General features: G+C 37.3%; 1 protein-coding gene across 2 annotated transcripts in view; it reads left to right on the forward strand.

Annotated features, from left to right (window-relative positions):
- The window catches only part of LOC106054643 (tumor necrosis factor receptor superfamily member 16-like), a 53,599-nt gene that overhangs the window by 25,415 nt on the left and 4,375 nt on the right, over positions 1–23,809 (forward strand). Inside the window, exon 8 of one of the 2 annotated variants that reach the window (XR_008779258.1) lies at positions 12,833–12,933. The exons of the other annotated variant lie outside the window; for it this stretch is intronic. The gene's annotated coding sequence lies outside the window, so the exon portion shown is untranslated. The remainder of the gene's footprint in view (positions 1–12,832; positions 12,934–23,809) is intronic. 2 annotated transcript variants of the gene reach the window in all.

The following is a 23,809-nucleotide window of genomic DNA, read 5'->3' on the forward strand; positions in this document are numbered from 1 at the left end:
GCTCCGTTATAACTCATTTAAAATCCCAAAGTCCATCGCATTCATTATGACATTAATTTTCTATTTTAAAAAAGTATTTCCCGTCTAGGGGACTCACGGGAAGTAACATTTATATTGTTTTCTTATTACTTAGTATCTGTAATATTCATTTTGCATACATCCTTCCCTTGCAAAAGTAAGACACTGTGTTTTATTCTTTTATTGGTAATAAAATATGAATGTGTAGTTTACTGTATTAGTACGTTAGTAGGAATGTGTAGTTTACTGTATTAGTACTTTAGTATGTGTATGAATACGAATATTTTGACCTACGGCTTTAATTTTAAAAACAATTTATATAACTGGTTATACGTTTATTTCACTTGAATCAATTACGCAAGAATACGAACTCTCATAATGTGGTCGCCACACAGTGGTGTGATTACATAGTCATGTTCCCAAACAATGTATTCACGTCATTCTATTAGTCCAAAAATAATTTTCTTTGGTTAAATAGTCAATGGCAGATTCACGCAGTGCTGTGAAGCAAGGATGTCATGGGATAGACGAATTACTGGTTTACAGGAGATGTCACAAGACAGGTTAACAGGTGATGAGGAGCAGGATGCTCGAGTAAAGCAGCTTCAACACACAGCCTGTCAATCAAACATTTACGATCAATCAATCAGTGAATTTCTGGAAACTTGTCATTATTATAAAGTAGCAACTCCCTTCCTGTTTCATAACTCTCATTTTTCAATCATCCCTCCCCTTTCTGCAAAAGTTCAGAAATATGTTTTTGTCCAAACAACTAGCTGCCATCATTGATAATGTAGCTTTCGAACAGGTTCCTTGTCTGCACTACACCATAGCACCATTGGTCGGCAGTTTTAATCTTTATATAAAGCTACACTACATCACACCATCTGTTGTCTTCACTACATCACACCATCTATTGTCTTCACTACATCACACCATCTGTTGTCTTTACTACATCACACCATCTATTTTCTTCACTACATCACACCATCTATTGTCTTCACTACATCACACCATCTATTGTCTTCACTACATCACACCATCTGTTGTCTTCACTACATCACACCATCTATTGTCTTCACTACATCATACCATCTATTGTCTTCACTACATCACACCATCTATTGTCTTCACTACATCATACCATCTATTGTCTTCACTACATCACACCATCTATTGTCTTCACTACTTCACACCATCTGTTGTCTTCACTACATCACACCATCTATTGTCTTCACTACATCACACCATCTATTGTCTTCACTACATCACACCATCTATTGTCTTCACTACATCACACCATCTGTCATCTGCATCACATCACGTGATCTGTCGTCTTCACCACATCATGTATATTGTGAGCACTCGTCATGACTTCATTCTGGGAAGTAACCCTCTTCCATATGTTGTAGTTTCTTTTTTAAATAAGTCTGCCAATACATGAAGGCTCAAGTGCAAACTTCGTTGGGGTCGCCTTCGTAGCCGCTAGTGTAAGCTTGCCTAAACCTGTTAATCAGCCTAAGTTGATATCTTTATGAGGCTTTTCATATTTCTCTGCCAGGTTACAAAAGATTATTGGGTTGTCATTAGAAAGCCTTTTGTTGATTATGTTAAATAATCTTGCTAACAAAAGTGTCTTTTTAAAAATGATAAGTTCATTTAAAAAAGAAAAACTACTTAATGAAGTCTAGAGAGACGATCTCTTTGAGAAGGAAGGTCTTAAGTTGATCATTTTAAATCACCAAACGATGCTCATTTTTCAGCCTTTTTTCCTACATCTGATGTGTTCCTTGATGCTTCTTTATGCTATCTCTATAAGTGGCTCTATCCTTGGATTTTTTCTCCAAGCTGTTAATATCAAATGTGAAGGAAATATGTCGAGATTACATACAATTCTTCCAGTCACGTTTACATTCAATAATATATATATATATTTCTGTCTTGTTTATATACATGCATACCTTAGGGGTAAACGAACTATCTCGATTAAATACATATATATCTTCCTGTCATGTTTACATATATACATTTATTCCTGTCACGTTCGCACACATATCTTAGAAGTATAAGACCTGTCAGTTTACATACATTATCTTAGGAGTGGACGACATGTAACGATAGCTTACATACATATCTTCTTGTCACGATTACATACATCCATATCTTCCTGTCACGATCACATGCATACATTTCTTCCTGTCACGATTACATACATACATATCTTCTTGTCACGATTACATACATACATATCTTCCTGTCACTCTTACATACATATCTTCCTGTCACGATTACATACATACATATCTTCCTGTCACGATTACATACATACATATCTTCCTGTCACGATAACATACATACATATCTTCCTATCACGATTACATACATCCATATCTTCCTGTCACTCTTACATACATATCTTCCTGTCACGATTACATACATACATATCTTCCTGTCACGATAACATACATACATATCTTCCTATCACGATTACATACATCCATATCTTCCTGTCACATACATACATATCTTATGAGTGAACGACTTGCAGAGCACTGCCTTCCGGTAGATGGTATTGTTTTTATAATAATTATCAAAGAAACAATCTAAACAGCGCATTGATGAAAGAAATAAACAACTAAATAAAATGAACTTCGTGGCATGACGTTTGTTTTCAAGGTTTCCAGGCGAGCAAGGGCACGTATCGAGTTTGAACTAGAAACTAGATCAGCGTAGAATCACAACCTGAACTCGTTTTTATGCTTCCTGTCTGTCCTTAATATCACGTATTTGTGCGTTTATCTGAGTGTAGCATTCTCTACGTGTCTGTGTCTGTGTGTGTGTGTTGTTGAGTGTGTGTGTGTAAATGTGACAATTATGACCACACAAGAAATAAATTGTGATTCTAATTACTTCATGAATGTCGTGTTCATTTCTTGTAAAGGAAGTTAAATTTCCTGAAGTTAGGACAGTCGAATACATAACTGCGACCACAAAAAAGGGGGGTGGGGGAAGTGTCCTGAGATCTGGATTGCAGATCTCGAGTTCAAACCCTAGTGGAGACTGGTACACAAAAACTTATAGGTTGGGGGAAGGGGGAATAATCGTGGGAGAAAGGGGAGGAAAAGCATTTTCTGTTTTCATAGGTCATGTTCTGTTTTTAGTTTTACAAAATTATTATTTTTTTACATTTAATAGGGTCATAGATTATTGAGAAACTAACATTATGAAATTGCGCTTAACAAAACCAATTGGTAAAAATATTTCTAATCGCACAGAAAGATTTTAAAACTCCTTTATCCCACTTTCGGTCAGAGTGTTACAAGGACATTTGTCGTTATCGAGAAGTTCATGAAAGTTCAGTTCATAAAGCGCTGGTTGTGACTGTGTGCATGTGTTTCGTGTGTGAATGTTGTTCGTATTTGCATCTACATTGTTAGTGTACAGTAGTTCAGCTGAGATTGTCAATTGTGGTCAAACTGAATTTCCATTTGATTGAACCAAGAAAATTATCTTTTTTATTGTTAGTCTATATCTATTACAAATTACATGACTGATCCAAACTAATTGATGCAACTACATTTATTATATTTATATAAGTATTTTGTTTTTGTTTCGCTTTGTTTTTTAATTGCTTTTGAAAAGCCAGCACGGAACCCTTCTCCCAGAGAATCCCTCTTCGCCCTCTGGCCAACTGGTGGGTGGCCCACAAAAGTAATTGGACTGTTGCACATAGAGCATACTAAAATCACGAAATTGCGCTAAACAAAAACAGTTGGTAAAAAAAAAAGTCCCAATCGGACAAATTGCATGATTGAGTCAAAATAATTGATACAATTACATTTAATATAAGTTGTTGTTTTTAAGTATTTTTTTTTTATATTTTATTGGTTGAATATTGATTTAATTCAAGTAAAAAAAATGAATTTTCATTCTTTGGTTGTCAATTCTGAGGTATTCGGTTAATTTTCTATATGAGCGTGTTTCATCATTTACAAACATTTATGATGTATCAATCCGCCATGTTTTGTTGCACGCTGATAACATTAGAATCTCTACTATTGCAAAAAAAAAAAAAAAAAAAACTCGACAATCAGATAATTCTTGATAAATAGAGTGATCTATTTTGGTAAACGGAAACTCCCGGAAATCTAGCGTCAATACCGGATGTTTTGAAAAAAAACATGTACTTTAAAGAGATAAACTGTTTGACGCTATTTGTAAAGTGTATTTCAATTAAAGTTCGTTTGCGTCAGACATTTCATTCGCTTATTCAAGCCTAACATTTCTCAAGAATTGTTATTGCTAGTACCCTCTGGGTAAACCTTGTCTTTTTAAGTGCATTCCCAAGACCCACAATCGATATAAAAGTAAAACCATATAAAATAACTGAGTATGTTTCTAATAAATACATAGGCGATTTCTTGTAGTTCATGCACAATCGAACAATAGTTAAATAGTCTCGATAAACACCAATCTCGTATTTGAAACAGTGGCTAAGTTTACTATGAAAAATATAGTAATTCTAGGAATTCGTTTATAAAGATTGTTGTTTTTGTGGCATAGTGTTCTCTCATGTTTTAAATATTTCTGAATTAAACAAACTTTTTCAAATTTTGGTTTAAAAATGGTCTATACTTGTGAGCATACAAAAAGCAACTTCTTGCTGCACTTTGTTAATTTGCTCATTCGTCCATCGAAATAAAGGTGGTGGAAACAAAATCTCAATAGAATTATTCATAGATTTGCCTACAAGAAAGCAAGTAAAATTCTTTTGTAATAGGCCTATCTTTTTAAAAATAGATTTTTTTTATTTATTTATGTATTATTTTTTTTTGCTAATCAGCAATAATTTTTTAATATTAGGGCATCGAGGACATCGTTAGTAGTGATTGCGCCCCCTTACAAAACTTATATCAACTCACGCCGTCAGTCTGTCTGGTCAAGGTTTGGTTTTTTCTCCCACTCTCGTATCAAGTTGAAACATATTTATCAATCAAAAAAATTAATCAATTATTTAAACAATTAGTTAATCAATTAGTTAAACAATTAGTTAATCAATCGGAGGGGCGTAGGCTTAACTCTGGTGAAGACTAGATTTTTTTATTTCGGGATATCTGGGCGACGCTGAGTCCACCTAGTACCTGACATTAGTTGGGGAAAAGTAAAGGCGGTTGTCGTTGTGCTGGTCATATAACACCCTCGTTAACCATTGGCCACAGAAATGACCTTTGCACCATCTGCCCTATAGATGTCAAGATCTGAAAGAGGAACTTTACTTTTACAACACGAATAACAAGAAAGAAACAATAGCGGCTTTTCCTTACAGAAGAATTTGCATTTTTTTGTTCTACCTCTTTTAAGTCCTAACCCTAACCCGCAAATATTGAAATACCTATCCCCCGCCTTCTTCTAGGGTTGTTGTACCATAGTTTGAGGAACACTGGGTTAAGAAAATTCTAATTTTTGTGTGGGCGGGGATTGGGCGCTAAGTTTCGGTTACCATGTGGGACAGTAAACTCTTTCTGAAATGTAGGTCAAAGTAATTCATCATTTTTAGCGGCCCCCAAAAGGGGAAAAGACGCTATTAGTTTTGTGTGAAATGTCTCTCCGTCTGTCCGTCCGTCCCGTTTAGATCTCGTAAACTAGAAAAGATAGTGAAAATCCGACATCACAATAATTTAGACCATTCAAAGTTTTGATGCAACGGCTACTTTTTTTTTTCTGAAAACGAAAAATCTAATTTTTAAAATCAGGTATGCAAGCAGTTTTTTAAAGAGAAAAAGCAAATTAGTATGCATCATAATTTGGTTCCCGGTCACTTCATCCCCGGTCACTTCATCCCCGGTCATTTCATCCCCTGGTCATTTCATCCCCTGGTCACTTCATCCCCCGGTCACTTCATCCCCCGGTCATTTCATCCCCAATTAAATATTTTATATATAAATATGATTATGTAGAATGCTTTCTTTTTTACATTTTATGACATATTACTAATACGTTTATAGTGTTTCCTCTTCCACTTTGTATTCTTAATGAGAAATCTAATATTAAATGGTAAATCTGGATGTGTACTTATCTATAACGTAATGATTAAAGGCCAAGGTGTAGTGCAAGTAGTGGGGATCTTTTGATAGATAGAAGTGCGAATAGAATAATTATGACCGTGCCGCTGATAACTTATCATCAAAGGCCAATGTGTGGTGCAAGTAGTGGAAATCTTTTGAGAGATAGAAGTGCTATTACAATATTTATGACCGTGCCGCTGATAACTTATCATCAAAGGCCAATGTGTGGTGCAAGTAGTGGAAATCTTTTGAGAGATAGAAGTGCGATTACAATAATTATGACCGTGCCGCTGATAACTTATCATCAAAGGCCAATGTGTGGTGCAAGTAGTGGAAATCTTTTGAGAGATAGAAGTGCGATTACAATAATTATGACCGTGCCGCTGATAACTTATCATCAAAGGCCAAGCTGTGGTGAAAGTACGACCATGTTTCACTTTATTTGATTTTTCAATCGCTCTTTCTTGAAAATGGGCGAGTCATTTTTAGCCTTGTTGTAAGGTTTTATTTTTTTCTAATAAAGGCGGTCTTCCTTATAAACATTAAAGTTACAAATTGTGTTATAAGACTTTATTTCTATCGATATTTCATTTCTACATGTATATGTAAGTATGTATTTTGTTTATTGATATTCACTTTAGATATCGAAACTGGTGGGGGGCCTCTAGTTATGTGAACATACCCGTCATGATGAGGTTCCTATAGCCTTAAAATTAATTGTTTGTGTGCTTATTGGAAATAATCTTGCATGTATATTTAGGGTGTGATTCTCTCTCTCTCTCTCTCTCTCTATCTATCTCTTTCTCTCTCTCTGTCATTTAAATAAAAAAGGAATACATTAAATATTGCTCATTTAATGCTTTTTAAAATTACAATTTGTTAGATAAAATTATCAGATGATGAAAATATCAGGGGATGAAGTGACCGGGGGATGAAGTGACCAGGGGATGAAATGACCAGGGGATGAAGTGACCGGGGGATGAAGTGACCAGGGGATGAAATGACCGGGGGATGAAGTGACCGGGGGATGAAGTGACCAGGGGATGAAATGACCGGGGATGAAGTAACCGGGGATGAAGTGACCGGGGATGAAATGACCGGGGATGAAGTGACCGGGGATGAAGTGACCGGGGATGAAGTGACCGGTCACCCATAATTTAGACCTAATTTAAAAAGAATAGTAATCTTGTAAATTGCATTTTCCTAAATTTTTTAAACACTTTAATGAAGGAGAGATTGATCTTTTTCAAAACAATTACATCAATTATAACACATCAGTTACGCCAGGGGAGGCGCGGTGGCTGAGCGGCAAAGTGCTTGGCTTCCGAACCGGGAGTCTCGGGTTCGTATCCTGGTGAAGACTGGGATTTTCATCTTTGGGCGCCTCAGATCTAATGGGTACCTGACATTAGTTGGGGAAAAGTAAAGGCGGTTGGTGGTTGTGTCGTTGGCTACATGACACCCTCGTTAACCGTAGGCCACAAAAACAGATGAACTTTACATCATCTGCCCTATAGACCACAAGGTCTGAAAGGGGAACTAGTTAGGCCAGGTTCACATCTAACTTTACATTCACTTTCACCTATCCTTTGATCTGCGGGACCGTTGGGGCACTACACAAGATCTGTTAACCTTCTTTCTCCATTCTTATCTCTCATTTGTCTTTCATATAATTTCTTTCGGATGTTCTTTCTGAAAATATTGAAGCCTGCCTGGGTGGACCACTTCGGGGGCCGATTTTGAGTTTGTGTTTCCACACAAACTGTCTTTTGTAAACAGAATGCAATTTTCTTTCAAATTTAATTCCTGCTTCAAGCAAAAACATTTCGCCTGTATCCAAAGTGCAATTTATTAGACAACGTTGTGACATGTGTTCTAGAAATGTGGCATGTCCTAATTAGATGAGTGACATTCAACTGCTAGGTTATATAGGCATATATATATATATATATATATATATATATATATATATATATATATATATATATATATATATTCTCTCTAGTACAGCAAACAGACCGCTTCTGCTAACAAGGTCAAAGGCCTTGGTCAAATCAATAAATGCTATGAAGAGGGGCTGCTTTTGTTCTCTGCTCTTCTCCTGTAGCTGCCGAAGAGAGAAAATCATATCTGTTGTAGATCTACCTGCCCTAAAGCCACACTGCGACTCTGGATAAACACGATCTGCCAGGATCTGTAATCGCTTTAGTAATACTCTAGCAAAAGCCTTTCCGACTATGCTAAGCAGTGAGATGCCTCTGTAATTGTTACAATCAGAGCGGTCGCCTTTATTTTTATAAATTGTAACAATGTTGGAGTCTTTCAATTCCTGGGGGACCATTCCTTGTTCCCAGCACAAGCTTAGCAGTTCATGGAGTGGTTTGATTAGGGCATGTTTTCCAGCCTGAATTACTTCAGCAGGAATGCCATCTCCTCCGGGTGTTTTCCCATGTGCAAGCATGTCAATGGCAATGCTCAGCTCCTTTACTGAGGGCGTTTCGTCTAATTCCGTCAAAACTGGAAGTGATGGGAAGTTGGAAACAGCATTTGGTGAGATGGCGTTTTCAATCTGGTAGAGTTCTGCATAGTGTTCAACCCATCGTTCCATTTGCAGCGCACGATCGCTGATGATTGAGCCATCTTTTGACTTGAGCGGAGCACACTTGCTGGTGTGAGGTCCAAAGGCTTTTCTCATGCCTTCATATAGTCCTCTTATGTTACCACAGTCGGCACAAGATTGAATATCTTCGCATAGCTCCTGCCAGTATTTGTTAGCACATTGTCTCGCTACTCTTTGGGCTGCCCAAATAAGTTAAGAAAACTAGTGTCAGCTTTTCACGAAAATATGCAGGGCACCGTTCAGTTTGAAAGTTCTTCCTCCAGGCCATTCTCCATTAAGAGCGGTGTCAAACAAGGATGTGTACTGGCCCCTACACTATTTGGCATCTTCTTCTCAGTCGTACTATCCAGTGCTTTTGAATCCCTGGAAGAGGGAATATACATCCATAGCAGATCCGATGAAAGGCTCTTTAACCTGGCACGTCTTAAAGCCAAAACGAAAAGGCGTCGTATCTTGATAAGGGAGCTGCTGTTTGCCGATGACGCGGCACTCGTATCTCACTCACAAGGAGGTCTACAGAAGCTAGTGAACGCCTTAGCAGCTGCTTGTCAAGAGTTTAGCCTTACTATAAGTCTCTCCAAGACCGAAATCCTGGCACAAGACGTCGCAGAAATACCTATAATACAAATTGGGAACCACACCCTTTCAGTGGTGCAGGAATTTACCTACTTGGGTTCAACAATTGTCAGTAACCTAGACTTAGACATCGAGCTGACAAAAAGGATAGGAAAAGCTACCACAGCATTGGCAAAACTCTCCAAGCGCGTCTGGGAAAATGGTAAATTGACCACAGCGACCAAAATCCTAGTCTACAACGCCTGTGTTGTGAGCACTCTCCTTTATGGCAGTGAGAGCTGGTCAACATACATGTACTAAGAGCACAGATTGAATAGTTTTCACTTGCGCTGCCTGAGACGCATAATGGGCATCTCTTGGAGGGACCATGTCTCCAATCAGGAAGTTTTAAGATTGGCCAATATGAACAGCATGTATGCTCTCCTGACACAAAGAAGATTACGCTGGCTCGGACATGTCACCCGCATGCCAGATGGCAGAATCCCGAAAGATATCTTATATGCTAAGCTTGTGGAAGGAGTCAGACCCAAGGGCCGCCCAAGACTAACATATAGAGATGTCTGCAAGCGAGACATGAGAGCCTCAGGCATCAGCGAAAGTATGTGGGAAAACATAGCCAAAGACCGGAGTGCATGGAGACAGACTGTGTGTGCTGGGACAACCCTTGCTGAGAACAAAAGAATTGAAGCGGCTTTAATCAAGAGGGATAAAAAGAAAGCTGCCCTGTCTGCTAGCCCTAAATCAGAGGCATACACATGTACAAATTGTGGCAAAGTCTGCCGTTCTAGAATTGGCTTGATTAGCCACACCAGATTCTGCCCCGTCTCAAGATTAAGCCAAAACCAGTGACTCATTTGGGCGCATCCATTGCCTTTCGAGACAAAAGGAGCCATATACATATATGGCCTCTTTCCGTCGTGAAGCAATTATGGATTATCTCATGGATAACGAGATGAATGCATTTTCATTAGTTGTGGTCGGAGCAATGTTGCCCACACATCAGTTCCCCCCCCCCCCCAATCTGCTTGCAGCTGATGTATCCAAAGAACGGCGAGTTCCGACACAGTTTGAACTCAGGGTTCTGCCAGGGTGTAACACTGGTTGCTGCAAACCGCCGGCTCCTGATTTTTCCTCAGGGTTGACTCCCGAAGCCTCTTCCATGATTGGATTAATCTCCCTTGTTGGTCTCCAATATACTTTATGAGATCATGTACAGTAAAAAGATTGTTCTAGGTATTAATAAAATATCCTTAAATTTAAGTGGTAAAGATCTCTCACAATGAAGACGATGCGCAAATTTTCTGAACGTTAATTTATTAAATTCTTGAATCAATAAGGCTTTACATTTGGAAATTCCCGAACGCGATAGTCCTTTCCAGAACGCGATAGTCCTTTCAAAACCAATATAGGCTCTAGATCTAAGCTAGTAAGCTAAGACTAGTACTCAAGCCAAATTTACATTTATTTTTTTTTTATTTTGAAAAATTATAACGGTCATACTAGAGTTTTCCCCATGTGGCCAACGAGCTAGTAATTCTTTTATCTGCTAAATACATCAACCGTTACATTTCTAGAAAAATTGTTAGAGACATTTTTTAGATCAGCTGAATCTGGACAAATTGTTGCGAGATGGCCTTATTCTCTTGCTATTTTCCAGAGTGATCCCAATGGACGTTATCAATTTTTTTTTTAATCCACAAAACTGATCAACATCCTTTGTAGGGATTCCAGGCTTCGCTGGACGTAAACTTGTTCAGAGTTTGATTTGCCTTTTCAGAAGCAGCTGAAAAACTTTAGTATAATTTAAAACCTTTGCCCGTAAGGAGCTCTTAAAGAATCTCTAATAAAAATGCTCATCTCAGTGTTCTTCAAATCAATTATTGTACATTTTAAATTTATGTCATCACTTTTTATAAAAATGTCAACAAAAAACTTTGACATAGAATCAAATACCTTTTCCGGGTGTAACCATTAGTGAATTAACATACAGTTTTATTGTTCAACGTAAAGAAACAAAATAAACAATAATTGTTTGTTCATTTAAGGGGGAGATTATTTTTTCCTTGGGAGGTGGGGTGACACCCTGAGCTTACCGCACCGGGTGACACAGACCCCACTGCCTGACTGGCTTGAGGCTTGTTCCAAGTTCCATGAAGTTCTGACTTGAATAGAGGTATTGTAAAATAAAAAACAGTAATAAGAATTGTCTTCTTGTCTAAAGATTAAAGAAGAGATCAAAATTTCAATATTTATTTTAGTCCTACCTGTAACCTACATATTTTGTCAAAACTAACGTAGATATAAGTGTTTTATGCCGGTGGTCGGTTTTAGTTTCACTTTTATCCTGTCTGTAGATTTCAAATGTGTATCCCGCGGCCTTTGTTAGAGATCTGCTGTCACGTTCGGCAGCCGCCTGCTACCAGTTGCTCTTTCTATGTTCGTTAAGCTGGCGACTAATATGGCCTTAAAGCGCTAGAAAAGTAGCACTATTTTTTTTTAAACGAAAGTCAAGAAGGTTAGCACTCGTTCTTTTTTTATTATTAATCTATTGTCTTCAAGAAGATTGTGGGACAGAACAAAACATGAAAAACACTGTCAAATGAGGAAAAAATGATTTAATTTAAAATTCGTAAGTCATCGGTTCTATCTGCTACAGCAAAACGCACAATCAAGTTATTTTATCATCTGCTGCAGTTAAGCCTACTCTCCATTTGCCTATGCAGAGGCGTAGCTAGGATGGGGAGAGGGAGGGGAGAATATGAAAAAAAAAACTCAGGGCCCCAACTTGAGGGGGCCCCCCAAATACTGTTTTTTTACATTAAATATTAAATATTACGCCAAAATGCAGGGGCCCCAAAAGAGCTCAACCTCTCCGGGCCCACAAATGATGGCTAATTCCTAGCTATTTCACTGTGCCTATGTACATAAGGGACAGTGTCCGATTCTACCCTGCGTTATTATAGATTGTTCCGTACTAAGGTCCCTCACCACAAAGCTCTTTCTGCTACACATAACCATGCAATTAAGTTGGTCAGATTCATCCGAGTCCCTTCCTTTAGCTCTAGTCTCGGATACTGACGTGATCTGACGAAAGCACTTCTGGTCACTTACTGGAATGGCGCCGGTGGACTTATCCCCCTTCCCGCCGCAGGATGAGTTCTGATTGCACAGTGTCATGAAGCCGACCTACTTTATTATTTGTCTCGCCCCGGGAGCCATTGGCTTTTAATCCAAAGCTAAGCTATTGCGTTGTAGTTTGATTTTTTTTTTTCATATTTCCGCTTTAATTGACTTCCTGCTTGTAACCTCAGTTTATATAGGTCCGTGAATCTAACAAAAGATTTTCAAGCAAAAGAAAAAAAAAGTGTATAAGCCAATATATAAAAACTGAACCATTCAGTCTTGGAGAAATAAATTATTGTAAAATGTATTCTTTCAAATGAAAAATGACAGATTTGTTTAGAGTGCTAACCCCTATATTGGATCTATTGAATTTAGCAATATTTTCCCTCCTACTATTAAGAGTAAAACACTGTCATTATTTTTGCTACAGGAGTTCTCGTTTCTGATACAACCACTTGAAAAATCATTACACCCAGCACAAATTTAATGATAGGCCTAAAGATGTGAATAGAATTTCGAATAATATTCAAGGTGGGTGTTTGTGGACTGAAAAAGTTGAGGAAAAGCTCGAACGATTTTTTAAGAAATTTGACAAGTAATGAATGAATATCTTTTGTGAAAATAAATCACGCTCAAATCACTACTTAAAACTCTGTTTTAACAGTTATACATTTTCGGAATTACTTAATCATGTTACAATTAAATTGCCAGCTAGGGTGTCTGGGGAAGTGCTGTGAGCCCCCCCCCCCCAGCGGTGCCTTAAGCGGAGTTCCTGCGCAAAGTGTTTTGTCCTGTATTCTGAACCTTCACTCATTTTCAGAGGTGTGTGTAGCGCAATAATCTGTTAGCAGTAGCGGCCTTAGATGGGGGGGGGGGGGGGCGCAAGTGGGGCAACCGCCCCAGGCCCCGCGCCTGAAGGGGGGTCCCGCGATCGTTGTCAGCTTCGAAAATAAATTTAGTTCTCATAAACAAGGATATTTGATACCACGTGATTTAGTTTGATTTCAATTACTATGTAAGCTCTTAACGTGATATTTGTTGGTTTCGAAGTACCGTTCTGTTTCGATAAAGACAACATCTTAGGACTTGCCGAGTCTAAGAGGCTATACAAATAAAAACGCGGGAGTATTTTTGGCATTTTTTTTTAAATCCCTTCCGTGAAAGTCAATGAACTGCTATTTCACACTTTCTTCTTCTGCCAAAGACCAAAAGACAGAGTTGTGTTTTTCTTGTAAATTGTTTGTCACCATAGTTACTGGAGGCCAATTAGCAAACAAAGGCTTCTGCCACTGGAAGCATCTTGGTAATAAACTTCGGCAATACGATGTTTTTGCGAATATCACGTTAAGTGTGTGTCCAAGCGGGTTGGATTTAGCTCTGAGAATGTCCAATGGTAGCACAATGGATAACATGATGCTAGAACGAATTACAAAAGAAAAAAAAACTGCATTGGTGCGCAGTCTTAACAAGCTTAGTGTTAAACTTCATGCGCCAAACAAGGGTTTATTTTAGGCTTGGTTAAGATGCTGGCCTAATACGACCCAACTATCTTCGACTTATTAACAACGCCGAGGATCACGACCATTACTTTGGACATAGGATTCAAAACGAGCTTATGGAACTGATGGAATCAGAAGTAAAGTTAGTGATAAAATCAAACTTGTTAAATAGAAGAAAGCGACGTTTGCTGGGTTCAAGGTGGATCGCGATGCAACCACGACGTCAATGCAACCAGGTGAAGGCCAACTGGAAGAGAAGAAGAAGGCGACACATACTGAATGCAAAGTGGGTGGTTTCGTCAAGCTCAAGAGGCAAGTCCAACGCCACCGATCGATCCCCACGTGCATCGATGAGACTTCACAACGTCATGAGCTGGATTCTGTCACCACTCCAGATTCTATTCTAGGGTACAATAAACGTCTTCCGAAAGAATAAAGGGTCAGAATGTAATAAAGATTAATTATGTGTGTACACACACATACACACATACATACATACATACATACATACATACATACATACATACATACATACATACATACATACATACATACATACATACATATATATGCGGGACCCCCAACCCTCCCCCTGAAAAAAATCCTGGCTTTGCCCATGACTAGGGTCAATTGTTTAAGGTCAATTTTATTACTTTTTTGTACCTTTTCGGTCATGTGGCCCACGACACGAGTGTCGGAAATGAAAATGGCCCGCAGCCAGAATTAGATTGGGCATCACTGTAATAGAGCATCATGGCGCCGCTGAGGAGAAGTAAACGGCCTTGGCTAAAGAAAAGCGCCAAAGAAGAAAATCAATCAACTTACACAAGCTCCAACTGGAATAGCATGCCCAGTGTGCAGACGATCATTTCAGGCCCGCATAGGTCTCACAAATACAAAGCCCTCAGATCGCTGGATGACAAAAGAAGTAAAGTATTTCACGTTATTCAATACATTTCTAAATATAATAATAAATTTTAGAATTTCAAGAACCTTATTTTTGTCTACAATTTAGAAGGTCAATGGCATTCTTTATCCTCGTTGGTCAGGTTATCAAAAGAATTTTCGAGGTCTTAAAAAGACTGACAGTTTGAGAATTCTGCTTACGACACACTCAAAACAAAAGTCTTTCTTCGTAGCCATCTTTTGATAATTATAATAATACACTTGAAACCTACGGACAATAAATAAATACTCCAGATTAACACCTTCTGGTTTCTAGCATTGGATGCCATTATGACAGCTTTATGTCTTGTCTATTGATAAGAAGAAGCTTATCGTTAAAACCATGTGCTGATAAGCCTGGTGATCTCATCGTACTATCTTTGTATTTTATTATCCTAGAGAGTAGTAGAGACTATCTTTTATCACAATAAATCAGATTCAGTTAGCTTCCTACTACTGGCTACCACCCTTTTTAGTTTGAACTAGATTCCAGGGGACATAATAATGTAAATAATTAGTGTTCCATCTCAACAGAATTATTATGACCCTTTAATATAGATTTTCGATGCAATAATGATAATAATGGAATTCTATTCGATTCCGAAGGTTTTATGATGCAATAATTTTAGCCTTAACAAATAAAGCCATATATTGCTCTGTTGTTTTTGTTGTTGTTGTTGTTTTAAGTCAATGAACCAGAGAACTTATCTAAATAGATATAATCTTTGAATTACTATTTTGCTGTAAAAAAGAATGTAGGCTACAGTACACGGTAATCAATAAACTAAATGTTCTTGGAAGACATGAAGTACTGAAGAAAAGCTGAGAGAGGACCTGGACTCTTGAATTTATATTTTAATAAGCGGCAGTATCACTGAAGAAAAGCTGAGAGAGGGCAAAGACCGTTGAATTTATATTTTAATAAGCGGCAGTATCACTGAAGAAAATTGAAAACTGACAGTACATGCTTTAACAGTTTTGGTAAGAACTGGACAAATACAAACTGAATACAAAATACCAGGTAATCACCCAAAAAGTTTAAAGTGAGGAACCATCCAAAAAAAAGTTAAAAATTACCTAATGATTACGGTCCTAATGACATTTTAGCAGAGAAATAAAATTGTCTTTAAATGTAAAGGGTTAGGAACTGCAATAAATATGACCTGACAAATGGAAGTGAGGCAAAAAACGTCGTTAAACTATCAATACAAACACATATAGAGCAGACTCTAGAAATGTACATGTAGAGCCTTTACAGCAGGATCAATATATGCAGAGCAGTCTCAAGACAGACATACAGAGCCCTCAAAGACACATGCATGCTTTTTTTTTTGTTTGTTTGTTTGTTTGTTATTACGAAGCTTATATCAACTCACTTTGTCTCTTTGGTAAAAAAAATGTGTAGGCTACACGTCATTTCTCCCACACCAAATCTTGGACGTTGAAATTTTGCACAAGTAAAAAAAAGTAATATACTAGTTAACTACCTGTATTGGTAATTAATTATTTAGTTTAGTATTGAACAAGGGAAAGAATTTGTACGTGACAGATGTGCTGGCATATGCTGAATTAGTCCCCTTTATAATTTGTATAGAGAATTAAGCTTTGGTTTAAAGAATTGAAACTAACAATAGATCACTGGCGGATCCAGGGGGGGGGGCGGTAGGGGCGATCGCCCCCCCCCCCACTCGGCCGACTCCCCCCCCCCCCCCCGGAGGGGGGGACGGGCGAATTTTATTATAGAATTCACACAATTTGTATACGAATTTATTACTTATGTTAAAAATAAATACTAATTATTTATATTTCAACCTATTTTTAGATTATTTCGCCCCCCCCCCTCTAGTATGTTGGCCGATTGGTGGGGTCAGGAGGGGGGGATGGTATCAATCCCGCCCCCCCCCATACACTTTCGAGTGGGGGGGGGCGGTCCAATTTTTTTGTAGAAATCACAGCTTGCTAATAGAATCAATGTAATATCTATATTGTGTTGACTTGTTATTGATTTTTTAACCAATCTTTATATTATGTCATTCCCTGTTTGCCGATTGGTGGGGGGGGGGGCGAATACCTCTACTGCCCTTCCCACCTAAAACCTTTGAGTGGGGGGGGCGGTCCGTTTTTATGGAGAAATCATAGTTTGTGAACAAAATTAGTTGAATTAATATATACATTTTATATTATGTCGCTCCCTTTCTGGTATTTTGGCCGATTCGGTGGGGTAAGGAGGGGGGGGGCAATTGCATGTATTGCCCTCCCCACTATAGCCCCCTGAGTGCTGGGGGGGGCGGTCCTATTTTTGTGGAGTATCATAGTTTGTGAACAAAATTAGTTGAATTAATATATACATTTTATATTATGTCGCTCCCTTTCTGGTATTTTGGCCGATTCGGTGGGGTGAGTGGGGGGGGGGGCAATTGCATGTATTGCCCTCCCCACTCTAGCTCTCTGAATGCTGGGGGGGGGCGGTCCTATTTTTGTGGAGAATCATAGTTTGTGAACAAAATTAGTTGAATATCTATATAATATAAACTACGTATTGATATGTAACCCATTGTATATTATGTCATACCACAATCTAATCTCAAATAGTATCATTAGTAAATTTAAATGAAAAAGGGTTGTACCAGGAGGGAGGGGCGATACATGCAATCGCATTTCCCCCATCATAATTTATATACACTATAAATTAAATTCTTATATTGAGTCGCCCAACCCCTATTCTTTAATGCCAAATGCAATCTTTAGCAGAAATTATTAAAAGAGCGAGGATTAATCGTTTTCACTCTACCGCTCCTCCCATTTCCAGACAGAGTTTATTTAATTTCACATGAATTTATCATAATTATTTTAAGTAAGACTTTGCATTGGAAAAGTTAGAATTCAAACGAAATTTTTCAGTATTAGAGCCATGATTGAGATGAGTTATAAACTCAAATAATGTTTTCATAGTCGCCTTTTACCAACCTTTACTCAATCTGATATTTTTCTAGTTAAATAAATTTGGGACTATAATTCACAATATTTACACCAATCTTATTGAATACTATTTATTGAATAATATTTTTTTTCGGCTGCGATCCCCAAAGCCAAAATCTAAATATGTCGGGTATCTTATCTTTTCAAGGAACAAATCGGTTTTATTTGCAATGTATTAAGGGCCTATAAATTCATATTAAAATAATTTTCAAGTACAACATTATTCAAAAGGTCCTTTTCTAATAGTATGAATAATGAGCTTCGAACTCCATTGATGAATAATGAGCTGTAGATGTCAGGAGAATACATTTCTGCAGTGAAAAAAGAAGAAAACGCTTATGGCGTCGGGGCTTCGCCCCGAAATCCATTGATGAATAATGAGCTGTAGAAGTCAGGAGAAGGCCCTTCTGCAATGAAGAATGCAAGAAAACGCTTTTGGCGTCGGGGCTTCGCCCCGAAATCCATTGATGAATAAAGAGCTGTACTTGTCAGGAGACTGCGTTTCTGCAGTGAAGAATGCAAGAAAACGCTTTTGGCGTCGGGGCTTCGCCCCGAAATCCATTGATGAATAATGAGCTGTAGAAGTCAGGAGAAGGCCCTTCTGCAATGAAGAATGCAAGAAAACGCTTTTGGCGTCGGGGCTTCGCCCCGAAATCCATTGATGAATAAAGAGCTGTACTTGTCAGGAGACTGCGTTTCTGCAGTGAAGAATGCAAGAAAACGCTTTTGGCGTCGGGGCTTCGCCCCGAAATCCATTGATGAGTAATGAGCTATAGAAGTCAGGAGAAGGCCCTTCTGTAATGAAGAATGCAAGAAAACGCTTTTGGCGTCGGGGCTTCGCCCCGAAATCCATTGATGAATAAAGAGCTGTACTTGTCAGGAAAATGAGTTTCTGCAGTGAAAAAAGCAAGAAAACGCTTTTGGCGTCGGGGCTTCGCCCCGAAATCCATTGATGAATAAAGAGCTGTACTTGTCAGGAGAATGCGTTTCTACAGTGAAGAATGCAAGAAAACGCTTTTGGCGTCGGGGCCTCGCCCCGAAATCCATTGATAAATAAGAGCTGTACTTGTCAGGAGAATGCGTTTCTGCAGTGAAAAAAGCAAGAACCATATAAGAGAACCTTATAGCACTGCCTCAGTTGTTTTGTTTTTCGCTGAAGGTTGAGAAATGCTGCTGTTTTATAATTCTAATATATATATATATATATAAACATATATATATATATATATATATGTATGTATGTATGTATATGTGTGTGTGTATGTGTGTGTGTGTACGCACGTTTATGCATAGGGTTAGGGTTTACTGGGCGTTAGGGTTAGGGTTTGGAAAAAAAATCGCCCCCCCCCCCCACTTCAAAGTTCTGGATCCGCTAGTGCAATAGATAACTATAAAACCTTTTTTCATAAACACTTCGCTGGCATGGTGTCTACTGTATTAGCTTGAGGAGGTCTGAGCTCTCGAGTTCAAAGTCAGACAACTTTTTTTATCTATAAAATAAAAATGCAATTAAAACGCTACCTCTGTAACCGTCACCCAGATCACTCCTTCCTTCTCCCTAAGCTCACTTCCCAACTAGTCCAGACAAGTGATAGGATCGTAGTGGGTTGGGAAAGCTAAAAGCATGAAATTGCGTTGAACAAAAACAATTGGTAAAAATATTTGTAATCACACGGATTTATTAATGTTAGTCTAGATCTATTAAAAATTTAACTATATGACTGATCCAAACTAATTGATACAATTACACTTAATATTCTTCTTCTTCTTCCTCGTTCTCATTTGTATGTTGGAGTGTTCATATGACTAGACTGTCACTAGACCAATATATGAGATGAAATGCGCAGTGGTTTCCAAATCAGGGAGCTCTCCATATAGTTTTCTTTCTATTGGGGTGTTTTGGGGCCATTGTCTTGTACGGCCTCTTGGTAAAGAGAACAGTTTTTAAGGATATGGTCAGCATTCTCTGGTGACACTCCACATGGGCATATTTCACTGGTTCCAATTTTGAGCTTCCGGAACATGTGTTGTCTCATTCTGTTGTGTCCTGTCCTGAGTCGAAAGATTAGACGTTGATCTTGTCGGGATAGCTTATAATAGGAATCCTCTTTCTTATGATTCGGATGAGAGCTTGTCCATTTATCATTTATTTTATTTACTATTAGTTTCTTCATTTCTTCTGGGTAGAGTGCAATGTTTAATTGTGAGATTGTTCTCCCACTCTTGGCGAGTGTGTCAGCCTTCTTATTTCCTTCTAGTTCTATATGTGCTGGTAGTACCCCATGGGCGTACCCCAAACCCCCCCGAAATGAAATCCCCCCACCACGGGGGGGGGGGGGAGACGGACTTAAGTGACTGATTTTTTGCTTTAATTTTGTTTATTTTAGGTGAGATTTTAATACTAAACCATCACTTGCCCCTAGCGCAGCCAAGGGGGTTTTGAGTTTAAAACCCCCTACCAGGGTTTTTTGCAGTTAAATCCCCCTCTTCTGTAAAACAAAACAAAAAAATGCAAACGACAATCCCCAAATTCCAAGAGCACAGTTAAGGAAGATTTTGATTTTAAAACCCCCTCCAAAATTTACGATAAACCCCCTATTCAATATGAAAAAAAAAATCAAATTATGCACTCAAAATGTTATGAGCGTAGCCAAAGGAGTTTTGAGTTTAAAATTTGAGCTTAAAACCCCCTACCAGGAGTTTTGGCAGTTAAATCGTCCTCTTCTATAAAATAAAACAAAAAAAAATGCAAACGTCAATCCCCAAATTTCAAGAGCACAATTAAGGAAGATTTTGATTTTAAAACCCCCTCCAAAATTTACAATAAACCCCCTCTTCAATATAAAAAAAATCAAACTATGCACTCAAAATATTATGAGCATAGCTAAATGGGTTCTGACTCATTTTTTAAGTTTAAACTCCCCTTCAGTGGAGTTTGAAGCTAAAAAATACATCTTCAATAAAAAAAAATAAAAAATTACTCTAAAATCTATGAGCGTAGCGAAAGGGGTTTTGAGTTTAAACCCCCCGCCAGCGGGATTTGAAGCTAAAAAATACATCTTCAATTTAAAAAAAAAAAAAAAAAAAGCAAATTACTCAATCAAAATGCTTTGAGCATTGCCAAAAGGGGTTTTGAGTTTAAATCCCCATTTAGAAGGGTTTGATGCTAAAAAAAAAAATACCTCTTCAATATTAAACAAGATTACAAAGAGAGTTTGTGTTACACAAACTCAGAGGCGGCCCCCGTCGAAGTCGGATCCCTGTCGGATCTGCATATTCGCAAATAATATTCAAGAGGTGATTTAATTTTGATGTAAAATGTTTTACACGTTTCGGATGTTCCTTCAGAGTTGAAGATAATTACTTCCTAGTCCAAACCTCCCGCAGGACGACGGGGGATGGGAGCGGGCAGGGTTTGAACCCTGGGCCATCCATAAATCTGAACGACAGTCCAGCGCGCAAACCGCACGACCAGGCAGCCATCCGATGGTCAAAAGTAATAATGTTTCAAAGATTCATTTGCCGTAAATTTAAATTTAAATTTAATAAAAAAATAGTAGATTAGTTTTAGTATATTAAAACATTACAATATTGATCAAAACGTTTGGAAATGAAAATCTACACTTTTTTTTTACACTTTAAGTTTAGAAATTGAAATTCTACATCTTAATCTAGTCTATTTTAGTCTAAACTAGATCTAGAAATTCTAGATCTAGACTCTAAAATAATTTTAATTAGAATATAAATCCAGATCTAGATATACTGTAATAAAAATCTAGATCTAGTTTAAAAAATCTAGATTAGATCTAAATCAAGATATCATTCCTTTTTTAAACGCGAGTCACATAACGAGGCTTAATAAACATTACTATACCGAGTTCTTTTTTCATTTCATTTGAAGAATTAATTCCATATAACGTCAGAGGGGAAAAAAAAACACTACGTCACACGGCCTAGCTAGACTAAAAATCGCCTTCATCTTTAAGAGCCATTTATCGAGTGTTCATAGACTTTGGTGCACCGAGTGCGTTCTTTAAGCATTTCATTTAAAGAATTCATTCCATATGACGTCAAAGGAAAAAAAACACTACGTCACACGGCCTAGCTAGAATAAAAATCGCCTTCATCATTACGAGCCTTTTATCGAGTGTTCATAGACATTGGTGCACCGAGTGCGTTCTTTTAGCATTTCATTTAAAGAATTCTTTCCATATGACGTCAAAGGAAAAAAAACCACTACGTCACAAGGCCTAGCTAGACTAAAAATCACCTTTATCAACACGAGCCATTTCTCGAGTGTTCATAGACATTGGTGCACCGAGTGCGTTCTTTTAGCATTTCATTTAAAGAATTCATTCCATGTGACGTCAAAGGAAAAAAAAAACACTACGTCACACGGCTTAGTTAGACTAAAATATGTTTTCATTAATACAAGCAATTTTTTCGAGGGTTAATAGACATTGGTGCACCGAGTGCGTTCTTTTAACATTACATTTAAAGAGTCCATTCATATGACGTCAAAGAAAAAAAAATTCCATTACCTCACAATAGGCTAGTACCGGTACCATAAAAAAAAAATGTCTTTATTTACACGAGATATTTAACGAGGGTTCATAGACATTGGTGCACTGAGTTCTAATAGATATTATTTAAAAAGGATCAAAGCCACATTGTTTTTGCGTTTTGTCTGTCAGTCGGTCTGTCCGTTATCTTGATATAAAAAAAACAACTAAAAGTTATTAAAAATTGATTAACCTTTATTTTACGTTTCAAAACATCGCAATAATTTTTAGGTATGAACACAATTGAAAAGTTTATATAATAGATTGTTCCGGATGTTTGTATAAATAGTAAAAGAAAAAGAGAATTTCAGATAAATGTAATACCGTTAATTAAATTTTTTGGATGGTCTCGTATAAAAATTAGATGTACTACAGCCACGTGGAGAGATTTTCATACCTTACTTTGGTGTTTGGATTCTGTTTTCCTTAAAAATCGGAACATAATATTAACGATAATTAGATTTTTTAATGTTTTAGGTAGAAAGTTAAATGTACTGTAAGAGAGTAGTGAGTTAAAATACTTTTCATAAAAATCCGTAAAAACATTATTTCGTAAATGAGAAGATTATTTGTTTATTAATTAGAAGAGGGAGTTCAAACAATTATTTGGCGTTAGTAGATTTTTAAATAAATTCGGAAATTTCTGGCGACTATTTGTAAGAAACAAAATCCGGAACTTTCTTTATCGATTACAAAACTTCTATGTTATGTTTTACAAGAAAATTAAATGTCTAAAAAGTAATTTTCAGTAATCAATTCTAGTAAATTACTTTTTTTAAAAGCCTTATGCGATTTCAAACAATCATTAGGCATAATTCATGTTTTATAAAACAATATCCGGAACATTTTTACACTTAATGAAATATAAGTCAGTATAGAGATTTTGATTTAGCATTAATATGCTATTTACATAAAAAACGGAACAACATATTATTTATAATGTGTTTTTGCAACGTTTAAGCATGGAAATTGAATGTAATATAAGTTAGAAGAGCAAACAAACATTTGTTGGCGTTGATTAGTTTTGCACAGAAAAATCCGGAACAATCAATTTTAGATACTTAAAACTATTGAGATGTTATGGGAGGAACATTAAAGGGTAAATCAGATTTTCAATAGCTTTTAGAGTTCTAGTTTTTTAAATCTAATCGTGACGGACAGACCGACCAACAGACAAAACGCACAAAAAATAGGCTTCTTTTATTCGGATGGGGGCACTAAACAAAAAATAAATAAAATCTGATTTTTAAAAAAAGTTTAAGGAATTGGTTTAGCACCTGATCATGTTGCGACGTTACGCTACTGCACGAAAATCGCTGCATAAAAAGTCCATTTAAAAAAATGTGCGTGATATTTACATACAAAGTGCATTATTAGCCTTTATAAACAAACAGAAATGTTTTCTTTTAATTTTAGCAGCTA

Source organism: Biomphalaria glabrata, chromosome 8, assembly GCF_947242115.1.
Source record: "Biomphalaria glabrata chromosome 8, xgBioGlab47.1, whole genome shotgun sequence".
NCBI lineage: Eukaryota > Metazoa > Mollusca > Gastropoda > Planorbidae > Biomphalaria > Biomphalaria glabrata.